The 13,727-nt window shown below is 49.0% G+C and overlaps 3 non-coding genes across 3 annotated transcripts; all 3 read left to right on the plus strand.

The window, feature by feature from the left end:
* The first annotated feature begins 4,375 nt into the window (after positions 1 to 4,375).
* LOC112206566 (small nucleolar RNA SNORA71) lies at positions 4,376 to 4,509 on the plus strand. Its single transcript, XR_002940985.1, has one exon. It is a non-coding gene; the product is annotated as a small nucleolar RNA SNORA71 (small nucleolar RNA).
* A 5,916-nt stretch (positions 4,510 to 10,425) lies between these two features.
* Positions 10,426 to 10,557, plus strand: LOC112206564 (small nucleolar RNA SNORA71). The gene has a single exon (XR_002940983.2). It is a non-coding gene; the product is annotated as a small nucleolar RNA SNORA71 (small nucleolar RNA).
* Positions 10,558 to 11,709: 1,152 nt separating this feature from the next.
* LOC112206562 (small nucleolar RNA SNORA71) lies at positions 11,710 to 11,843 on the plus strand. The gene has a single exon (XR_002940981.1). It is a non-coding gene; the product is annotated as a small nucleolar RNA SNORA71 (small nucleolar RNA).
* Positions 11,844 to 13,727: the final 1,884 nt, after the last annotated feature.

Consider the following 13,727-nt stretch of genomic DNA (forward strand, 5'->3'; position numbering starts at 1 on the left):
AAAAAGATAAAAAGTAAAAGTAAAATTAATTTTAATAATTTATTTAACTGAATATAACCAAAATATTATCATGTCAGCATGTAATCAATATTTTATAATTATTCATGAGCTATTTACTATTCTTTTTCTTGTATGAGGTCTTTGGAATCTGGTATGTGATTTACATTTATGGTACATTACAATTCCGACTGGCCACGTTTCCAGTGCTCTGTAGTCACATGTGGCTGGTTGCTGCTGTGCTCCCCAGCACAGATATAAGGCAATCTGGCTCTCATCAGCCCTTTGGAGCTGGAAGAGACGCAGCAAACAGTAGGCTGAGTGCATCCACAACCCACACCCACCTCCGCCGCCCTACCTATGAGCCTGAAAGGGCTTGGCCTCCTGCGTATTCAGATTGAGGCCTCACTGGGCTGAATCTTCTGGGCTGGCAATTAAGGCCAAGGTGCCCTCAGAAAGCTGGGAACGGGCAGAACTGCAGATTTTCTGTAGTTCCAGATTTTCTTTTGCACTCCTTATTCTCATAACACTAAGGAGGGCACCTTGGCGGGTTCATTCCTGCAGCCCCAGTTTCTATAGGAGGATGGACACCTAAGAGGAGTGGTTCATGCTTGTTCCACGGTAGTGGAACAGGATGTTAAATTAGCCGGGCGTGGTGGCGGGCGCCTGTAGTCCCAGCTATTCGGGAGGCTGAGGCAGGAGAATGGTGTGAACCCGGGAAGCAGAGCTTACAGTGAGCCAAGATGACACCACTGCACTCCAGCCTGGGTGAGAGAGCGAGACTCCGTCTCAAAAAACAAACAAAAAAAAGGAAGTTTCAGCTGACAAATGACAAGGTCAGGAGTTCGAGACCAGCCTGGCCAACATGGTGAAACCCCATCTCTACTAAAAAATACAAAAATTAGCCAGGCGTGGTGGTGGGTGCCTGTAATCCCAGCTACTCGGGAGGCTGAGGCACGAGAATCACTTGATCCCAGGAGGCGGAGGTTGCAGTGAGCTGAGATCACACCATTGCACTCTAGCCTGACTGACAAGAGTGAAACTCCATCAAGAAAGAAAGGAAGGAAGGAATGAAGGAAGGAAGGAAGGAATTGAAAATCCAATAAAATTGCTGTTGTGATAAGCAAAAATTGATTTGAGTATTGGCAGTTTTTGAAGTTTCCATGATAAAATAGCAGCTGCCTTCCAAAGAAGGTGCTGGACCAAATGCAGAACTGAGGAAGGAGATAACCGAAACATCGTTGCTTGTGACTCTTGAATCTTCTCTTCCAATTGGAAGGTAGTAATGGTACAGTATTAGAAATGAAAAAGAAGGTGAATGATGAATTATATTTCTTACGAAAAAGCAAGAGCTGTGAGTCTCACCCCCTGCCCCCAAAAGGGAGAGACAGTGAGGGAGCCCGTGCATCTCACCTTAACTCATTAAGAAGCACTTTAGCAGGTCACAAGGGAGCTTGACATTTGTCACTCAAAGTTGGGGAGCACAGGTGACTGGGGCCCAACCCACTCCTGAGTCAAAGGTTCATAGTCTCTTTCTGTAGGAGTAGAATCTGTGGTATGAATGTCTGCCTGGGACCCAGGAGGTCCCATCTATGAGGGAACCTGCTAGGGTGAGGGGATTCCAAGAAGAGGGTCTGTGCACACATCAGTAGGGATGCAACAGGCAACAGGAGGAGTCTCTCTGAAGAGCCCATGAGAAAGGCCACAAGATCAACCTCTGAGAAGCCTGGGATTGATAGGGAAGGCCACAAGAGAAATAATCAGGATTAAACATCTCCCTAGCTTGGAGAGGGCGTGGGCTTCTTACAAAAGCAACAGACAAGAGACGTCTCCCCTCTCCTTACCCTTTACTCTACCTGTTTTTATCCTGGAAGTATTGAGAGTGGGTAAGTGGACAGAAAATTCCTGTTGAAGAGAAACATATCTGGATACATGAAGAGAGAAGCCCCACGTCCCTACCCCAGCCTATCCCGTACTTAGCCCCAGCTGGTGGAGAGGAGAGAAGTCTTACCTATGGAAGATCATTGAAAACGTAGTAATGCGTTAGACTGAACATTTAAACTTGTCGAATGGATTCAGCAGATCCTTAACTAATCCTGGTGGGGTTTTTTTATTCTTTTTTGAGGCAGATTCTTGCTCTGTCGCCCAGGCTTGAGTGCAGTGGTGTGATCTCGGCTTACTGCAACCTCCGCCTCCTGGGTTCAAGTGATTCTCCTGCCTCAGCCTCCCGGGTAGCTGGGATTACAGGCATGTGCCACCACGCCTGGCTAATTTTTATATTTTTAGTAGAGATGGGGTTTCACCATGTTGGTCAGGCTGGTCTCAAACTCCTGACCTCGTGATCCACCCACCTTGGCCTCCCAAAGTGCTGGGATTACAGGCGTGAGCCACCACGCCTAGCCTTTTTTTTTTTTTTTTTTTGAGACTGAGTCTGGCTCTGTCGCCCAGGCTAGAGTGCAGTGGTGCGATCTCGGCTCACTGCAACCTCCGACTCCCAGGTTCAAGCAATTCTCCTGCCTCAGCCTCCTGAGTAGCTGAGATTACAGGCATGCACCACCACGCCCGGCTAATTTTTTTGTATTTCTAGTAGAGATGGGATTTCACCATATCAGCCAGGCTGGTCTCAAACTCCTGACCTTGTAATCCACCCGCCTTGGCCTCCCAAAGTGCTAGGATTACAGGCATGAGCCACCGTGCCTGACCCTACTGGTGTATTATTAAAAAATAATAAAATAAAATAAAATAAAATTGTTGAATGGAAACTGTGTTTTCCATTTTTAGTGATTGCAAGACTTTTTATTACCTAAGAATGATCAGAGAAATTCTAAGGCTTTTGCCTTATATTTTTCTAGGGGCAGGGGAGAGACGCTCCCACTTAGCAAGTCTAAGCAGACATATCAGGAGTCCTGTTTTCAACATACTGGTTGCAAAGGATTGGACTGTAGCTGGGAAGACAAGGTTCCACCACAGGAAGTCTGTGACCTCATAGTGGCTGAGAAATCCCTGGGGCCTGGAGCCCCTTCACCAGAAGAGATGGAATCATGGCTGGCTGGACAGCGTCTTCCAAGGAGTTGGTGCCCGGAGTCTAGGTGGGAAGTCAGCAACTGACCATGCAAGGCCTGCAGGAGCTCCAGACCCATCTCCACACCAAGAGTGACCACCGTGCTGCAGATTTTGTTGTATCTGTCCATTCTCCTCCTCGGCTTCTTACTGCTCCTCTGTTACTGCGTCTTTCAGGAGCCCATTTGGGTGATGAGCACTCTCTGGGGGTGCTATGGGGGCATCTTTGGAGCTTGGCAGCAGCGTGCTGTGATAGAAAACAGGTAGATGGGCTGGGCGAGGTGGCTCACACCTGTAATCCCAGCACTGGGGGAGGCCAAGGCAGGCAGATCACTTGAGGTCAGGAGTTTGTGACCAGCCTGACAAACATGGTGAAATCCCATCTCTACTAAAATAGAAAAATTAGCCGAGCGTAGTGGTGGGTGCCTGTAATTCCAGCTACTCGGGAAGCTGAGGCATGAGAATTGCTTGAACCCAGGAGGCGGAGGTTATGGCAAGCCGAGATTGTGTCACTTCACTCCAGCCTGGGCAATAGAGCAAGACTTTGTCTCAAAAAATAAAATAAAATGAATAATAAAAGTAAATTAAATTAAAAAAGAAAATAATAAAAGTAAATTAAATTTAAAAATAAAACAAAATATAAAATAAAATAAAAATGATGGAGCATCAGAGACGCTTGGGTCCCAATCTCCTCTGCCACAATCTAGCTCTGTGCCCTATTCTTTTTTTTTTTGAGACAGAATCTCGCTGTGTCGCCCAGGCTGGAGTGTAGTGGTGCAATCTTGGCTCACTGCAAGCTCCGCCTCCCGGGTTCACGCCATTCTCCTGCCTCAGCCTCCCGAGTAGCTGGGATTACAGGCGCCCACGACCACGCCCGGCTAATGTTTTTGTATTTTTAGTAGAGACAGGGTTTCACTGTGTTAGCCAGGATGGTCTTGATCTCGTGACCTCGTGACCCACCCATCTCGGCCTCCCAAAGTGCTGGGATTACAGGCTTGAGCCACCGCGTCCAGCCACTCTGTGCCCTATTCTTAACCTCAATGTACTCATCCCAAAAACAAAGCTGTGAGAGAAAGGAATTTCTACTATTGTTATTGTTATTGTTCTTATAACTACAATCCTGATCTTTTCCAAAGCCAAGATATTTCCCTCTCTTTTACCAGAAGTGTGTTCCCTTTAATTCCCCAGCAAGGAAATTTTACAGGGTTTGGAGAACAGGGTCGCCGTTGCTGGGCTCTGTGCTCACTGGGCTGCTCTTTCCCATGCTGGCCGTTGGCATCTGCCTCCCGCGCTGTCTCATGCTGTGCTCTCTTTCTGTGTCTGCATTTGAAAGTGATCATCAGCTAGCCTGTGTCTTCGTCATCGATAGTACAGGCCGGTGAAATGCGCAAAGCATTTTCTGTATTTGGAGGGTCCATCTCTATCCTTGGAAATGCTAGTGCTTTTCTCACATTCGACTTCTCTTCTGTGAACACTCTCAAGCCTCTGGGGCATTGTGGGCTGTCATTTTGTTTGGCCTTTCTCAGCTTGACTTCTTGGCAAAAATTAGGCTGTGTATATCTGGGACTATTTGTTGCCCAGAACAAGATTAACTACTCAAGGGATGGCTGAGGCTCACAGAGCATGAGCCCTGCACAGAAGAGGTAACATTTCACCAGCCAGGTGAACTGTACGGAAATTAACAATCGAGTGTATGAATACATACAACATTGAGTATAGATTGTGATTATGATAGGATTTAAAGAAAGATTGCTTCTTGGAGATGGTGTGCTTTGGTGGTTTTCTCTTTGTTTGTTTTTGTTTTTTGAGACATGGTCTTGCTCTGTTGCCCAGGCTGGAATGCAGTGGCACGATCAGAGCTCACTGCAGCCTCAACCTGCTGGGCTCAAGCGATCCTCCTGCCTCAGCCTCCCAAGTAGCTGGGACTACAAGCACATGTCATCACACCTGGCTAATTAAGAAAATTTTTTTTGTAGAGATGAGGTCTCACTATGTTGTCCAGGCTGGTCTCCAACTCCTGGGCTCAAATGATCCTCCCACCTCAACCTCCCAAAGTGCTAAGATTGAAAGTGTGAGTCATCGTGCTTGGACCTTGGTGGGTTTTTCTTTTTTTGGAGACAAGGTCTTGCTATGCTTCTCTGGCCTCAGGGGACCCTTCTGCCTTAGCCTCCCCGGTAGCTGGGACTACAGGTGCACACCAATGCATCTGGCTCTTGGTGGATTTTTGAAGTACTCAAATAGGAGTCCTTTAAAGTTGCAATGGGAAGGCTCTTAAGGGTCAGGGGGAGAAAGAGGAAGACTCTGAAGCTGAAGAGGAGGAAGGGATGGGAAGTGGACACCTGTGCTGGTATGTGGATAAGTTAGGAACCGGAGGGGGCGGTATCCCCCCATCTCATTGCATGGCCTGTAATAGATGATCTTTAAATGTTGATGCAAAAGAAGAAAGGGAAATGCTCATTGTGGCAACAGGAGAGGGCTCACTTAATTCTGAAATGTAAGAAAAATTACTTGTGTCCCAGTCTGCTCTTGGATCTGAGGGCTTAAAAAAATGAAAAAAGACTGGGCGTGGTGGCTCATGCCTGTAATCCCAGCACTTTGGGAGGCTGAGGCAGGTGGATCACTTGAGGTCAGGAGTTTGAGACTAGACTGGCCAAGATGGTGAAACCCCGTCTCTACTAAAAATACAAAAATTAGCCAGGCATGGTGGTGGGTGCCTCTCATCCCAGCTACTTGGGAGGCTGAGGCAGGAGAATCGCTTGAACCCAGGAGGTGGAGGTTGCAGTGAGCGCGCTACTGAACTTTAGCCTGGTCAACAGAGCAAGACTCCATCTCAAAAAAAAAAAAAAAGAAAGAAAGAAAAAGAAAAAAAAGAAAAAAGCAGGACAACTTAACTGATTCAAATAAAATAAAATTAGGGCCAGGCATGGTGGCTCACACCTACAATCTCAGCACTTTGGGAGGCTGAGGCAGGTGGATCATTTGAGGTTAGGAGTTCAAGACCAGTCTGGCCAACAGGGTGAAACCCTGTCTCTACTAAAAATACAAAAATTATCTGGGTGTAGTGGCGTGTGCCTGTAATCCCAGCTAATCGGAAGGCTGAGGCAGGAGAATTGCTTGAACTCGGGAGACGGAGGTTGCAGTGAGCTGAGATCACACCACTGCACTCCAGCCTGGGTGACAGAGCGAGACTTTGACTCAAAAAACAAAACAAAACAAATAAATTAATGAAATAACAAAAGCAGAAAATGAGCATAGGGCCAGGCCTGGTGGCTCATGCCTGTAATCCCAGCATGAAAGTACATCAATAGGAAATGTATGTCAGTGTTGTGGAACAACATCTCAAAAACCCTTGGAGGATGTTATGGACTGAATATGAGACCAAGGCAAGAGGATCGTTTGAGACCAGGAGTTGAAGACCAGCCTGGACAACATAGTATGACCCCATCTCTACAAAAATTTTTTTTTTAATTAGCGGGGCCTGGTGGCATGCACCTGTAGTCCCAGCTACTCAGGAGGCTGAGACAGGAGGATCGCTTGAGCCTAGGAGGTCAAGGCTGCAGTGAGCCATAATTGCACCACTGCACTGCAAGCTGGATAACAGAGCAAGACCCTGTTTCAAAAAAAAAAAAAATGGCAGACTTCAGTTGGAAAGTCTTGGCCTCAGTGCCCTTGAAGGGCAGGAGTAGTGCTTCTGCCTTGTGAATGCCTTCTGACCCCACCAATGGGGAGAAGTGGACACGAGAGCTGGGCAGATGGAAATCAGTTGTATCTTTATCAATGGTGACAGCTGGATGCGACCACCTGCAGGCTCCCTGACACCTGCTCCTCCTTCCTTTACCTCTGTTGCAGCCCACCCTCCAACCCCTACCACATACACTGCCATGCTGGATAGGGCCTGCCGGGTGAGCTTACTCAGGAAGGAGTGGGGACTCAGTCAAGGATCCCATGAACAAGCAAAGCACAGACACCCTGAGGGGTGTGCAGCCTCAACAAGTCCTAACCCACACTCAAGACAAATTAGATGAGGGACCTCAGAGATGGGTGACTCCTCCCAGAGCTCCAGAGATGGTGGAAGTGCCTATCCTTGGCCCAGAAGGTAATTTTGAGAATTGAGAGCTTGAGTGTGAAAGGTTGTAAAAATCAGGCCGGGCACGGTGGCTCACACCTGTAATCCCAGCACATGGGAGGCCGATGTCAGGCAGATCACCTGAGGTTGGGAGTTTGAGACCAGCCTGGCCAATATGGTGCAATCTACTAAAAATACAAAAATTAGTCAGGCTGTGGTGATGTGCGCCTGTAATCCCAGCTACTCAGGAGGCTGAGGCAGGAGAATCCCTTGAACCCGGGAGGCAGAGGTTGCAGTGAGCTGAGATCACGCCACTGCACTCCAGCCTGGGTGACAGAGCAAGACTCTGTCTCAAAAAAAAAAAAAAAAAAAAGTTTGTGGAATTCAGAATAGCATTTCTCAGAAAGCCCCACTACTGCTTGCAAACCTTTTTTTCTAATGACTGCGCACAGGTTTCACTGTCACAGGTTTAATTAAAGTCTTCTGCTTGATCTCAAGTAGCGTGGAGAAAAAATTCCTCAAAAGTGTTGCCATTCAGAGATATTTTCAAGGGACTTTATTAGAAGGACCATCATTTAAGGATTAGATGGTATGACAGAGGGTGACTCTGCTACACCAGGGAAGAACATGCTAGGGAAAACACCTTCTCTCTTTTAAGTCAAGTGTTTTCTGTGTCATCAGATTGCCCAATCATCCCTGGCATCTCTGCTTCTCAACCATAGGCTATGATGTGTATGGTGCTCCCATGAGTTGTGCAGTACACGACCTGCACAACCGTATGTGGCAGTCCTGCCTACCCTCAATGGAAGCAGGATGGAGATGTTCCCCTGGGTAAACGTGGCATATGTCCCTCACTATAAGCAAAAAATCAGAGCAAGTGTGAAGTCAGAAGTCCACCCAGAGAGAGAGGCAGAGTTGCAGGACAGGGATGGAATTCCAGTTCTGGTGTTCGTTGTCTTGGAGGCCCAGCTTGACCTCTGCCCTTCCCTTCGCTTGATTATATAAGTTTTCCAATAATGTATTTTATTTTTAAAGCGTAAGTTAGGTTTCTATCACCAACACATTCTATCTAAAAGCCCAAGTCTTTTCCTTAACTTGTCCTAAATGGCCAGTTATTAAGAAATTCCATTGAGGGTTTGGCTGTTGCATACAGCCTTGTGGGCATTTTGCTTATCCACGTTGACTTTCTCATCTGGGACACTGGCCTACGTAGTACGTGATTTCAGCAAACAGGGCAGTATGTTGAGCTCTTAAGTATGTTGTGACAGCCTTTGTTACAGCATTAAAAGAAAAGTCTATTCTCAATGGCTGACCCTTTATTTGTATGCTGACGTCAAAAACAAAACAAGACTGCAGACACACTCTTGCCAATGCTAGAAGGGATGCATGTTTGAAGTGGATTTTTTTCTATTTTTTTGCTTGGAGAGGAGGGTGTGTGGACACCAAGCTGGCCATGGTCCAAGCTGACCTATTTGCCAGCCGACCCCTGTCTGGGCTGCCATAACAAAGTGCCATCATGAACTGGGTGGCTTATAAACAACAGAAATTTATTTCTCACAGTTCTGGAGGCTAAAAGTCCAAGATCAAAGGCACCAGTAGATTTGGTAAACTAGGAAGCGGTGAGGGCCCACTTCCTGGTTTATAGACTGATGGCTGTCTTCTCACTGTGTCCTCAAATGGAAGCTGATGTTTCACAAATATTTTCTGGGTAAATGGATGGGTGAGTGAACTCATGAAGGGATGCTCCATTAGATGAACGCTTGGATAAAGGGCGTTAGTGGAGGGACAGAATTGTAGCTCCGTCCTCCCAGGGGGCGCTGCAGGCACGTCTGCTTGGGCAGGGGCCCGGCGGAAGCGCCGCTCTAGGCTGCAGCCGCGCCCCCAGCCGTATTTCCGCGGGCGCTGAGCACCGGAGAGAGCGTCTTGTGGCTGCGGCCTGCCCCTCAGCCTCCTCCGCGCGGTTACCCCTGTACCCGCCGCCATCCGTCCTGGCGCTCCGGATGAGTCAATGAGGGGCAGGGCCCGAGGAGTGGTCTTCCCAAGAACCCCTGGTGGCCTCCCAAGGCCGGTGCTGTGTACCTCCTCCCCGACAAAAGGGGAAACTGAGGCCCCGAGGGGAGTGGGAAGAGCCGGCTGGACGTCAGGCCCAGCCGCTGGTGCAGTGGTCCGTCCCCTCCGCCGGGGTGGGCCCCTCGGGTTTCGCGTGTCCTCGGGAAAGAGACTGGCGGGTGAGCCGCGCCCTCGGCCTTCGCTGGGCTAAGCCGACCCCATGCGGACGTCAAACCCCCCCAGGTCGGCACAACCTCTCTGCGGGGAGGCTTAGTGCCCCCTTGAGAAACGGCTTGGCAACGCTGTGCCCGGGGCCTTGCACGCGGGCTGAGGGGGGCTAGAGACCTCGCGACTTTTACTCCCCCGACCCCGATCTCCGACTCCTGACTTTGGAAGCCCCCAAAGCTGCTTTTCGGTTGCCTACAAAGTGTCGGTCATTGTGCCACGTCCTTGGAACCGTGAACTCATTTTCTCCTCAATAACCTTTAAAAAGTAGCTGTAAAACCTCCATTTTACAGACCAGTTGGCTGAGGTTTAAATGGAGGACGCTCCCAGGGCCCCAGAGGGGCGAATTCCAGACTCCTTTGCCAGGACCTTGTACTAAGCCCCTTCCCTACGCTTTTCCCTGCCTAGGCCTCGTGGGCTGTGCGGCTATCCTGGAGACAGATGACAGCTCTCCCTTGGATGGCTTTGCTGGTTCCGCACCAGCCAGCGCCCCTATTTTTCCTGCAGCACCCTGATCTGCACTCCCTGAGGGGCTCCCACTGTCCGCGGTGTGAGGATGTCCCTGGGTAAGTGGTGCTGGTCATGAGCACTTTGGGGGACCCTTCAAATTCCCTTCTGGGGGACCCCAGCGGAGGGCATGGTCATGAATTCCGAGAACTGTATGGCAAAGCCGGGTGCAGAGGAGAGCCTGGCTAAGTTCTTTCATTCTCCTGAGCTTGACTTTCTGTAATGTAGGGAAACTGCGAAAGCTCTGTAAGTGGGGAGATCTTGCACGTTTTTCTTGCTTTTGAACCCATGATGTCTGGCTACTTGTAGATACTCAATATTTATGGGATGAATGAACAATTTAAGCCTTTTTTTTTTTTTAAACCAAATATTGGTCTTCTGTGACTTTCTTGATGGGGGCAGATGAGATCTTTGTACTGCATTAAGTGGATAGCGCTCAGGTCCTTTGGGCTTGGCGCTTTGGCAATCTCCAGGCAGCTCACTTTGGCATCTGTTCCTGGATCCCCTTTGCTCTTTTCTGCGCCTGCATTCGTAAGTGATCACGGGCTGCCCGTGTCCTGGTCATTGGTAGTGCAGGCAGAGGAAATGCGGGAAAGGTTGCTGTGTTTGGAGGGTCCACATCTTCACCCTCCTGTCCCAGGAGCTTTCCTACACTCCTGCTTCTCAAAGCTGCACACACCTGGGGCCTCCAGGGGATTGGGGGCTGCCGTGTGTGTTATGTCATGATTAGAGCTTTCACTTCCTGCTCCCTGCTGTTGGGAACCAGGCTGTGTGTGTTGCTTAAATTCCCCTTGATGACCAGCAGAGTCACTGCCACTCAGCCATGGCACACTGCTGTAAACCTGGTTTTGATCTCCTTTCAATCTTTTGCTGATTAACTACACATTGATCAGTGTTGGCCACCCTCACCCTGCCATAGACCATCCGCTGTCTTCCTCTGTAGAGTTAACTATTTTCTCTTTTATGAGGAAATAGTGTGTTTGCTTAGGAGTGTTTACTGTCTGGTAACTACTGTGCTAAGCCCTTTCCTGTTGCCTGCCATCCCTCCTGCGAGCAGGGACAAGCTGGGTGCTCACTCATGGCATCTTATCTGTTGCAGATAGTCCACTGTGTGCAGAGGCATGGGAGTTGTCATGTCGAGAACATGCTAGACCTCAGTGTCCTTGAGGTAAGATCTCTGGTTCATTCTCTGGAATGTTGGTTCCTTGCATCTAGTACAGTTCTGTACATGTTCCCAGGGGCTTTGGGGTTGGTGTAGGGGAGCTGAGAGGTGAGATGAGAATGGCACTGTGGGTCCCCAGATCCGCTGTCCACCCAGCCAACCCAGATCACCTCTGGCCTTTCCTGTGCCTTCAGGGCTTGCTGCTGGGGGGAAACCTCCAGAGTCCCACTTTGGTAATAAGAGGTCTCTGCCCTTTCTCCCAGCAGCAGGATGTTGTAATGGAAAATGAGTGGACCTAGGCTTCAGAGACTCTGGTCCCCTGGCTTTGAATCCCCTTCTGCCACTATCCCAGTCAAGGACTGATTCAGAACCTAATTTTCTTCATTTGGAAAATAATGTTCTGATAGAGGTGACTTTTGTGGTACTTGAGACCGCATGATTCCTATCATTACCAACCAATATTTTCCGATTGTTTTTGCCCCATGTGACTTCTCTGTGATTCCTCCTGGCAAGGAAGTTTTACAGGAAAGCAGGGCCACTTTTGGGATCCTGTGCTGGGCTGGATCATTTTCCTGGACTGGACCTAGTCCACAAGCTGCTGGCATCTGTTTCTCCTCATGGATCTCTCTCTGCCCTTGTATACACCTGCATTCAAAAATGATCACGGGCTGCCTGTGCTCTGGTCATCAATAACGCAGGGAGAGGAATTGCTGAAAGCCGTTTCCCGTGTTTGGAGGGTTCACACCTGTCCCTTTCAAATGCTGGCGCTTTCACACACTCCTTCTCTCCTGCCAGCACCTTCTGGTCTCAGGAGCATTGCAGGATGTTATGTGAGTGAGTGATGGGAGACACTTTAGTATGGCTTTTTTCAGCTTAGCCTCCTGTTATCAGAGAGCAGTCTCTTTCAGTGTCAAGGTTTGAGTACTAGATGGTGGAAAAAGCCTGTGTGAATTATTTTTAATGAATAAGTGTGATGATGGGTGGCATACAGTCACTGACTTAAGATTTTCAAAGAGAAGCAGCCTTTTGGAGGTGGTGGGCCTGGGCAGGTCTTTCAAGGAGTGGGATGTGATGGGCAGTAGAAAGGTATTCCAGGGAGGGGTAGCAACATGAGAAGGTCTTTCAAGGATTGGGATGTGATGGGCAGTAGAAAGGTATTCCAGGGAGGGATAGCAGCATGAGAAGGTCTTTGAGTCTGGGATGAGCAAGAGTGTCTAGTCCCACCAGGGAGACAGATGTGTAGGCAAGTAATGACAGCATGGAGGGATGGCTGCTGGGGTGGTCCTTGGCTCCCAGCACGGCGAGGTGGGACATCTATGGGAGGGGCCCTGAGAGGTCTCTTGAGCTGTCTTTCTGCCAGTTGCACATCTGCTCGGTTGCCTGTTAAGACTCTTAAGACAGTTTTGCTGGACTCTTAAGTTTTTATTTTGATATTCTTTGGGAGCATTGAGATTCCTTTTTGAGATGAGTTTGGTATGAAAGAAACTGGCAACTCATACCCGATTGATTAACTGGGGGCATTCCCATTGACATCAGCTTGAAGAAAGACGACAGAACACTGGAGACCAAGTACTTGCAGCCTTCTGCTCTGTGGCCCCTCCTCACTCCAGGGATGCCGCCTTGGGTCTGGAAATTGTTAGAGGAAACCCCAAGAGGTGCAGGCACTGAGCCTCTCAGGACAATGACCTGGGGTCCCAGCTCCCCTGGAGGGGCCTCCTCATGGTAAGTGAATGCCAAGAGGTTAAGTTGGCCTGTGTTTCCAAGGTGGAAATTCCAGGTCGCTGGCTTCATTTGTCTTCTCTTTTAGATTGTTTGGGGCTTGATCACAGACCAAGAGTGACGAGTGATGTCACCCTGTGACTCATGGCCGGACCTTCTTGCCCCTATTGTCTCAGCACAACATTATTTGACTTTTCCCTCAGCGTGGGTGGGCAGAGGAAAAGCCCTGTGGCTCTGGGGACTTGGGATCCGGAGTTGAAGACCCTTCAGCTGGCTCTGCCCTGCCAGTGCCACAGAGTGCCATGGCCCAGGAAGACAGGTTTTCTTCCATCTAGGCCAGGCCATCCAGTGGCCATCCTCCGTGTCCTCCCGCCTCCTCCTGGTGTGACTTCTGAAAACCAAGAATTTGTTCCTGTTGACTTTTTCTGTGCTATGGACCATTGTCCTCTCACCCACTCAATAAATCTTGAAACATGCCCTGCTGCTTGTTCTTTCATTTTTGTGTGTTTGGTTTTTTTTTAATCAGTATCTCCGTGTGCCAGCAAGACTGGGTGTAGATAGTGGGTCACAAGGGCAGGTCTTCTGGTTCTCACTCATTAAGACTTTCCCCTTGACACATACCCAAGGCTTGACCTAGGGAATGTGAGATGGGACGTGGGATTTGGACTGGGGTTGAACAATAATCCCAAGTGCATCTAGGGGTGGGGGGGTTCAGGCTTAGGAGAGAAGGGGAACTCTTAGGATTAAGTTGGCGGGGGAAACATTTGAGCCAAGGCTTTGGGAGAGAAGACTATGATGGGATAACTTAGGGATGGAGGTAGGGGCTGGAGTCCTTGAAGAATGCAAGAGTGCCTTGAGCTCAGGTGGTGGATTGCAGGTGAATGTAGGAGTTGGTTTTGAGCAGAGGAGAGAGTGGAGTGTATGAGGAACAGCTGCACTTGG

The sequence above is a fragment of the Pan troglodytes genome, chromosome 21 (assembly GCF_028858775.2).
Source record: "Pan troglodytes isolate AG18354 chromosome 21, NHGRI_mPanTro3-v2.0_pri, whole genome shotgun sequence".
Classification (NCBI taxonomy): Eukaryota; Metazoa; Chordata; class Mammalia; order Primates; family Hominidae; genus Pan; species Pan troglodytes.